The sequence below is a fragment of the Danio rerio genome, chromosome 7 (assembly GCF_049306965.1).
Source record: "Danio rerio strain Tuebingen ecotype United States chromosome 7, GRCz12tu, whole genome shotgun sequence".
In the NCBI taxonomy this organism is placed as follows: domain Eukaryota; kingdom Metazoa; phylum Chordata; class Actinopteri; order Cypriniformes; family Danionidae; genus Danio; species Danio rerio.
In genome coordinates this window covers 9,352,319-9,362,353 of record NC_133182.1, presented here as the reverse complement: position 1 = coordinate 9,362,353, position 10,035 = coordinate 9,352,319, and positions in this window count along the sequence as shown.

The window sequence follows — 10,035 nt, the reverse complement described above, 5'->3', positions numbered from 1 at the left end:
GGATAGCGCAGCATGCATGGGATGCGCACTCCAGAATCTCGCCGGAAGTAGTAAGTCATCTGGGTACTTCTCGCATACTGATTTTCGAATTCTTTGAATTTGGACATACTACTCGGCTCGCATACTGATTTTAGCATACTATATAGCAGGGGTTCTCAACTGGTTTAGCCATGGGACCCACATTTTTACATGGTCATCAAGCCGCGACCCAAATTTGTAGAAACTATAATACAATTTTAGGAATTATAATTCATTTGTATTTATTTGTTAACATAAACAAGTAGTGACAGATGCATCATAAGAAATTCACCAAGACTTACAAATAAACACTATTTTATTGCTGTCATTTAACAAAATGGATTAAATTATCGAAATATTACAAAGTAAACATGACAAATACAGTTATTAATAAACTGTTAATGAAACATGTTTTCTGGTTTTTAAATGTTGTTTTAATTTAGAAGGTTTCATGCTCTCTTATGAGAGCACCTCACCACATATCACACTGAGGCTTTAAGTCTTTTTTGTCGTCAATATATATATTCATACTTTACATATTCGGGGTCATACTTGCGATTCTGCAAATTTGTTGCAACAGTTAAATGAAATTTCACATGTCAAACGGTACGGTTGTCGCACACGCATTACAAAATAAAAGTCCGGTATAAGCAAAATAAGTAAAAAGTTTTACTTTTGTTGTTTTTTTTGACCACACACTCCGCGACCCACTGAAAATGTTCCCAGTGGGTCGCGACCCACCAGTTGAGAAACACTCCTATATAGTATGGAAGTATGCGGTTTCGGACGCAGCCATAGACTTCTGCTTGAAGAGGAAATGTTGTGCTGTTGTTGTTGTTGTTGTTTTGTACCTATTTCCTGTATTGTCTGTTTGTTTTTAATAAACAGATTGATTTATTGTATATTGTGACAAAGTCTTACGCCAACAAAGCTGGTATAGTGCTTTGGACTTTTGCACTGAACTCTATGGCTATATTTTCGCATTACCACTGCAAAATAAGACTGGTTTTGTGGACCAGGGTCGCATTATTTATCTCTCAGTGCTCAACTGCGGGCACCATGAAGTGACGTCCACCATGATGATCCACATCCCAACTTGTCTCCAAACAGATCTTATCAGTACTCTGCGGAACAACCGCTCAACACTAAATGAAAGTTAAATATCTAAGAGAAAGAGGTGGAGAGAGAATCGCTCGGAGCCTGAAAGCAATCGTCCATTCTTCTGTCCAACAATACAGTAGATGCCACAGCAGCACACGACAGGAACTTCAGTGGGCGACTTAATGGAAAACGCTGAGCTTTTGGCCTGAGACCGAGAGGAGGCTCTTATTACTTATTCAGTGCTGAACAACAGACGGCTCCGCTCCGACATATCGCTTTCTGCAGGGTCACGGCAAGCAGAAACACTGTTGCGAAACACCGTCAAACAGATGTTTGAGCTTCATGATCTGCAGTGACCCGATGAAAAACAGCTGAAAAACTGCACTTCGACACCACTGACTGATGCTCTACATCCATGAGTTTCCTCCCAAATATGCCGATTTCCATCTCACTGTAATTTGTAACTTTTTGATTTAGTGGTGGGTGATGCAGTGGGCAGAACTTCACCTTACAGCAAGAAATTCGCTGGTTTGAGCCTCGGCTGAGTCAGTTGGCATTTCTGTGTGGAGTTTGCATGTTCTCCTCGTGTTGGCGTGAGTTTCCTCTGGGTGCTCCGGTTTCCCCCACAAGTCCAAAGACATGCGCCATAGGTGAATTGGGTAAGCTAATATTGACCTTAGTGTACGAGTGTGAATGAGTGTGTATGGATGTTTCCCAATGATGGGTTGCAGCTGGAAGGGCATCTGCTGCGTAAAATGTATGCTGGATAAGTTGGCGTATAAATAAGCTGAAAAGAAAATGAATGAATGAATGATTGTGGCTAATTTTAATTAATTAGGATGATCTTAATTGTACACATTAAGTAAGTACAATTTGCTCCTCCCCCAGTGACGGCTGGGTTTAGGGGCGGGGTTTGGTGCCACACCTCCTTTTAAAAGTCATGCATTTCTGTAGGACTAAACTCTGTCACATTTCCTTGTGAGATCGTAGCGCCACAATAAAAGGTAGACTTTTTTTTATTAAGATTAGTTTCTGCGGCAGTGACATGACATTTCATTCATTCATTTTCTTGTCGGCTTAGTCCCTTTATTAATCCGGGGTCACCACAGCAGAATGAACCGCCAACTTATCCATCATATGTTTTACGCAGCGGATGCCCTTCCAGCTGCAACCCATCACTGGGAACCATCGTGTGCGCGCGAGACGTACCTGAAGGACGGTGGGGGTGAGTTGCGCACAACATAGGCTACCTGATGAGCTAGGAGGGATGCGGGGGAGAGGGGTGTGCAATGTATTTAACGACCGGTTTGCGAGAATTTATCATTCATTTGCGGGCATTTGGGAGTCTCTGTGCACTTGCGGGATACTCCTAGTCTTAGCAACTGGATGAATGTAAAGGAGGATTAAGCTAAATTGTTTCTACTCTATAATTAATGTTCTCAACTCACAGCAATAAAACTTTACAATGAGTGCAACAGTTTGTATCCTATAGTTTATTATTTAAATTTTTCATTTTCCATATCTGCAATTCCTGTATTTTGGCATTTTTTTGCAGTCCACTTAGAATCCAACATGGAAATCAATGTTTTCTTTATTGGCATTGATTGTTTTGAAATTGAAATGTCATTAACATGCCTGTGTTTTAATTTCTGTAATAAATATGGCTGTCAAGCAGGATCTTGATGGTTTATTGTGGGTATGTTGTTTACATGAAGAAATCTGTGTTACAAGTTAAACAAAAATTCTAATAAACAATTATATTTCGAATTTTAATTCTAATAAACAATTATATTTAGGATTTAAATAGTTTTTGTCTTGGGTTTACATTAATTTTACATTTGAATAGCCAAAATGACAAGTTTCAGTCTTTTAAATGCGATTAATCGCGATTAATTTTTTTAAAAAGGTGCGACTAATTAGTTAATTTTTATTCGATTGACAGCACTAATATATATATATATATATATATATATATATATATATATATATATATATATATATATATATATATATATATATATACATATATATATACATCGATTAAAAATTAACTAATTAGTCGCACCTTTTTAAAAAAATTAATCGCGATTAATCGCATTTAAAAGACTGAAACTTGTCATTTTGGCTATTCAAATGTAAAATTAATGTAAACCCAAGACAAAAACTATTTAAATCCTAAATATAATTGTTTATTAGAATTAAAATTCAAAATATAATTGTTTATTAGAATTTTTGTTTAACTTGTAACACAGATTTCTTCATGTAAACAACATACCCACAATAAACCATCAAGATCCTGCTTGACAGCCATATTTATTACAGAAATTAAAACACAGGCATGTTAATGACATTTCAATTTCAAAACAATCAATGCCAATAAAGAAAACATTGATTTCCAAGTTGGATTCTAAGTATTTATGTGTGTATATATATATATATATATATATATATATATATATATATATATATATATATATATATATATATATATATAAAACAGTTCTGTCTGTTTCTCGAATCTGATTGGCAGATAGCTGTGAGATATTTAAGTAATATCTGCACCTGTACAGCCTCTTTACCCTTTGTGTATTACTCCGCCCACATACAGCCAGCAAAAAGCAGAGGATGGTCTACAGTTTGACAAGTATTACTGTTGTTGGACAACATGTCAAATAATGTCAAAATAGCAAGACGTTGGGAAAAAAAATTTGAAGAAATTTTTTTTATTATTATTTGTGTCATAAAAGAGCTTTTAAAGATGAGTATAAAACACTTAAACTAAACAAAAATCACTGAAGTCAGATGTCTCAAAAAATTCCTAGTTTACAAGCTGTCATTAGAAAGTTGTAGGAGGATGGGAATGCTTTTTACTCGTTGTAATATTGCAATTACGGTAATTACCACATTTCATGTTCGTGAAGAAACAAACTGATGGATGGACTAATAATTACAGCTCTTAGTTAACAACTCTCTCTGTCATGACTAACAATTCAATTCCTTCATTTTCTTTTCGGCTTAGTCCCTTTATTAATCTTGGATCGCCACAGTAGAATGATCCGCCAACTTATCCAGCATATGTTTTACGCTGCTGATGCCCTTCCAGCTGCAACCCATCACTGGGAAACATCCATACACGCTCATTCACACACATACACTACAGACAATTCACCTGTACCACGTGTTTGGACTTGTAGGGGAAACCGGAGCACCCGGAGGAAACCCACGCCAACACGGGGAGAAGAGAACATGCAAACTCCACACAGAAATGCCAACTCACCGAGCCAAGGCTCGAACCAGCAACCTTCTTGCTGTAAAGCGAACGTGCTACCCACTGCTCCACCGCATTGCCCCTAACATTACAATATTTTAATTTATTTAGTTAAGTTGATTTACCAGTTTTATGTAAATATGGAAGCGGTGCGGTGGCGCAGTGGGTAGCGATGTCACCTCACAGCAAGAAAAGCACTGGTTCGAGCCTTGGCTGGGTCAGTTGGCATTTCTGTGTGGAGTTTGCATGTTCTGCCCAGTTCATTCCGCTGCTTATTAAAGGGACTAAGTTGAAAAATAAATGAATGAATGAAGATAAACATGAGTAACATTTCAATATTATTTATTCATTTATTTATTTTAGATTTACCAGTTTTATAGACTTGAGTTTTATATATACTTGAGTAACATTTTTAAATTATTTATTTATTGATTACCTTATTTATTTATTTATTTATTTATTTTATGTTTATCTCAATACATTTCAATATGATTTATTCATTTATTACCTTATTTATTTATTTCCTTATTTATTTAATTATTTAATTTAGCCTACCCAATTCACTAATATCGCATGTGTTTGGACTTGTTGAGGAAACCGAAGCACTTGGAGGAAACCTATGCGAACACGGGGAGAACATGCAAACTCCACACAGAAATGCCAACTGCAGCCAGGGCTCGAACCAGCGACCTTCTTGCTGTGAGGCGACAATTTATATTTACCAATTTTATATATTATATTCTTGAGTTTTATACAAACAATATTTATTTGTTTATTCGATTATTTATTTATTTATTTACCAGTTTTATATAAACAGAAAGTGGGCTAGAACAAATCATAATCCTGATAACATTTAACATCACACTTATAAAAATGTATTTATTTATTGACTGCTTTACTAGTTTTTAGCAAACTTCAAGTTTACTGATTCATTATAGGCTATTTAAAGCATAAACACAATATACAATAATAAATACAACACAATAAATGTGACTAAAACTATGAATTTAATTGTAATAACATTATACATCACACTGTGAAAACAGAAAAGGTTTATTAACAGTCTTTATCCATATTTTGTGAATCACAAGTGTTTTTAATTCGTTCCTGCTCGTCCTGCTCACCCAATCACCGCTCTCCCTCACAAACCCCCTTTCTCCAATCACGCGAAGCATCGCTGGCTTTCTAATGACCTACACCTGTTCCCCGTCATCAAGGACGCTATTAAAGAGCCACCTCATTCATCCACTCTTCGACCGGTATCGAAGTTGGATGGTTGTCCTCATCTTCGCTTCATCGTCTTCTCCTCTTCCTCCATGGATGTCTCCTTTGTCCCTTCGGATCCTTAATCTACTGAATAACGGAAGCCAACACGGAGAGAACATGTAAACTCCACACAGAAATGCCAGCTAGACCAGCCAGGGCTCGAACCAGCAACTTTCTTGCTGTGAGGTGACAGTGTTAACCATCGAGCCACCATTTTTTTCCATCCCTGAGATCTGATCTTCAGAGCTGAAAAGCAGATCACTCGTGCTTGTTTAAATGTAGCTGAACAGCATGTGAAGGTTTAATGTGTAGCAGTGCTGCTGTGTCATCTTTCGGATATTAACCAGCCGGGATTTTTCCTGGCGTCCTGCTGCCAGTCTTTGGCAGGAATGACTCTGGGTTTTGGCGTCCAGATTTCTGCCACGAGGTGGATGTGTTTAGGGGAACAACTTAAGGGCTAAATTACTACTTTCTGAAGTCCTTTACTGACACAACTGCATCTGATCGGTATCAAAATACAGGATGCTGGCTTTTGAGGATGATCATGTGGCCAACTACAGGATACTGTACATTATGACAACATACTGTACATGACTAAGTTAGCAGACCAGACAATAACAACTCTGAACGGTGTTCAAATAGAAAGAATTAGCTTCTATAAATATCTAGGTATTTGGATTGATGAGAGATTAGTCTTTGATATACACATTGACATGTTACTGAAAAAGCTTAGGCCAAAATTTGTTTTTTTTTATACCGGTCAAAAAATAGTTTTCCTTATAAAGCCCGCAAAAAATTAGTAGAGAGTACATTTCTGTCTATAATGGATTATAGTGAACATCTTTATATGCACGCAACCGCTACCCTACTAAGAAAATTAGATTCTGTTTATCATGCAGCAATACGCTTTGTCACAAGTGCAGACTCACGGACGCATCACTGTATTTACGGCAGCTAGCTCTCTGCAACTCTCACATGGTCGCCCACTGAAGCTAAGCAGGGATGCGACCGGTCAGTACCTGGATGGGAGACCACATGGGAAAGCTAGGTTGCTGCCGGAAATGGTGTTAGTGAGGCCAGCAGGGGGCGCCCAACCTGCGGTCTGTGTGGGTCCTAATGCCCCAGTATAGTGACGGGGACGCTATACTGCTCAGTGAGCGCCGTCTTTCGGATGAGACGCTAAACCGAGGTCCCGACTCTCTGTAGTCGTTAAAAATCCCAGGATGTCCTTCGAAAAGAGTAGGGGTTTAACCCCGGCATCCTGGCCAAATCTGCCCACTGGCCTTCATCCATCATGGTCACCTAAAACATCCCCATATTCAATTGGCTGCATCACTGTCTCCTCTCCACCAATCAGCTGGTGTGTGGTGTGCGGTCTGGCAAATATGGCTGCCGTCGCGTCATCCAGGTGGATGCTGCACACTGGTGGTGGATGAGGAGATCCCCCCACTATGTAAAGCGCTTTGAGTGCCCAGAAAAGCGCTATATAAATGTAAAGAATTATTAATTATAATTATTATTATTATGTTGTATGATTCCTTAGACTGGTTATCTTTATATCAAAGGAGAAAACTACATCTGTACTTATTCATTTTAAAGGCTCTTTTGGGTAAATTACCATCCTATATTTTAATTTATTAACATTTCACACCAACAACCAACACACTAAATCTGGTTCATGTATTCGTCTAACTGTCCCAAGGGTACTGTCAGAACTTGGCAAACATGCTTTTTCAGTTTACGCTCCCAGGGCTTGGAATGACCTGCAAAATCAGCTCAATCTTGACACTCTTCCGACTCTGAGTACTTTTAAACATCTTTTATACAACATCTTAAAGGACACCTGTAATTGTTTTTTTATGAGCTGATGTTTTTATGAACGGTGATTTTGTAATTTTGTGGTATTGTTTGTGATTTTTATATGAAACTTTATGTGCTGCCTGCAATCTTGACCAGGTCTCACTGGAAGAAGAGACAGTACTGTCTCAATGTGATCTCCTGGCTAAATAAAGGAAATAATAATAATAATAATAATGACGACAATTCAGTGTTTATTGTGGTTATGACTATTTTCATTTTTTGTATTTTTTCAGTACATCTGAGATTCCTGTGATTGAGATAAATGAATGTTATTATTATTATTATTATGTGTATTATTATTATTATATAGTTAATATGTATTTATTCATTTGCACTGAAATTATTAATAGTACACATACACTCACCGGCCACTTTATTAGGTACACCTTAACTAGTAATGAAATGGATTCATGCTTTTATGTTGTTGATGGCAAATTCTGACCCGACCATCCGAATGTCACAGCAGAAATGGAGACTCTTCAGACCAGGCAACGTTTTTTCAATCTTCCATTGTCCAGTTTTGGTGAGCCTGAGTGAATTGTAGCCTCAATTTCCTGTTCTTAGCTGACAGGAGTGGCACCCAGTGTGGTCTTCTGCTGCTGTAGCCCATCTGCCTAAAGGTTGGACGTGTTGTGTGTTCAGAGATGCTCTTCTGCAGACCTCAGTTGTAATAAGTGCTTATTTGAGTTACTGTTGCCTTTCTATCAGCTGGAACCAGTCTGGCCATTCTCCTCTGACATCTGACATCAACAAGGCATTTGCGCCCACAGAACTGCCGCTCACTGGATATTTTCTCTTTTTCGGACCATTCTCTGTAAACCCTTGGGATGGTTGTGCGTGAAAATCCAAGTAGATCAGCAGTTTCTGAACGTCTGGCACCAACAACCAAGTTCAAAGTCACTTAAATCATCTTTCTTCCCCATTCTGATGCTCGGTTAGATCTGCAGCAGATCATCTTGACCATGTCTACATGCCTAAATGCATTGAGTTGCTGCCATGTGATTGGCTGATTAGAATGCTGCATTACTGAGCAGCAGGACAGGTGTACCTAATAAAGTGGCCGGTGAGTGTATATACTTTATAAATCAACTTTACTTTTAGTCAATAAAAGTAAATTTGATGTGTGTTAGTAATTAGCTTCAACAAAAAAGCATTTTTATATTTAAAATATTTTAATTGGCAAAAACAATTAAATTTAAAATTAAATAATTTTAATAAAATAATATAATAAAATAAAAATAAATAAAATAATTTTTAAAATCCTACAGTTTAGCTGTTTTGTTGTATATACCAAAAAAAAAAAAAAAGTTGGTACAGTATGGAAACTGCAAATAAAAAAAGAAGTCTCAACTTTACTTTGGCTTGTATTTCATTGCAGACCAAATGAACACAAAATGTTTCATGTTTTGTCTGGTCAACCTAATTTCATTTGTAAATATACATCCTTTCCTGTCAAAGCATTGGAGCAGGAGCGGTGTAGGGCTAGTAATCAGGTGAAATAATGATGTGATTTGAAACATGTGATGTCCACAGGTGATTGTAATTATGATTTGGTACAAAAGCAGCATCCAAGGAAGTTCTAGTCCTTTGGAATGGCCAGTTTAGCAACAAATACGTGAGAAAATGATTGAAATATTTAAAAATAATGTTCCTCAAAGAAAGACAGGAAGACATTTGGATATTTCACCTTCAACAGTGCAGAACATTGTTAAAAGATTTAAGGAATCTGGAGGAATTTCAGTGCGTAAAGGACAAGGGCACAAGCCTGAACTGAACTACCATGATCTCTGATCCCTCAGGCAGCACAGCATCAAGAATCCTCATCCATCTATAAGTGATATCACCACATGGGCTCAGGACTACTTTGACAATCCTTTGTCAAGTACCACAATACGTACTTACATCCACATATCCTAGTTAAAACTGTACTGTGGCAAATGGAAGCCCTATGTTAACAGTGTCCAGAAGCGTCGTCGATTTCTCTGGGCTTGGAGCCCATCTGGGATGGACCATTACACAGTGGAAACGTGTACTGCAGTCAGATGAATCAGTATTTCAGGTATTTTTTGGGGGAAATGGATGCCTTGTGCTCCAGACCTAAGAAAAAAAAAAAAAAAAAAAAAAAAAGACTATCTAGACTGTTGCCAGCAACAAGTCCAAAATCCAGGGTCTGTCATGGTATGGGGTTGTGTCAGTGCCCTTGGCAAAAGTAACTTGCTCTTCTGTGATGCACCATTAAAGCTGTAGAGTACATAGAGGTTTTGGAGCACAGTATGCTGCCTTCTTTTCCAGGCATATTTTAACAAGACAATGCAAAAGCACATTCTGCACACATTACAAAGTCCTGGCTGCGGAAGAACACGATACAGGTACTTGACTGGCCTGTCTGCAGTCCTGACCTGTCTCCAATAAAGAATGTGTGGTGCATTCTATAGTGCAAACTGTGTTAACGAAGACCCCGTAATGTTGCCCATTTAAAGACTTGTTTGCAGGAAGAATGGGACAAAATTACACCTGAAACA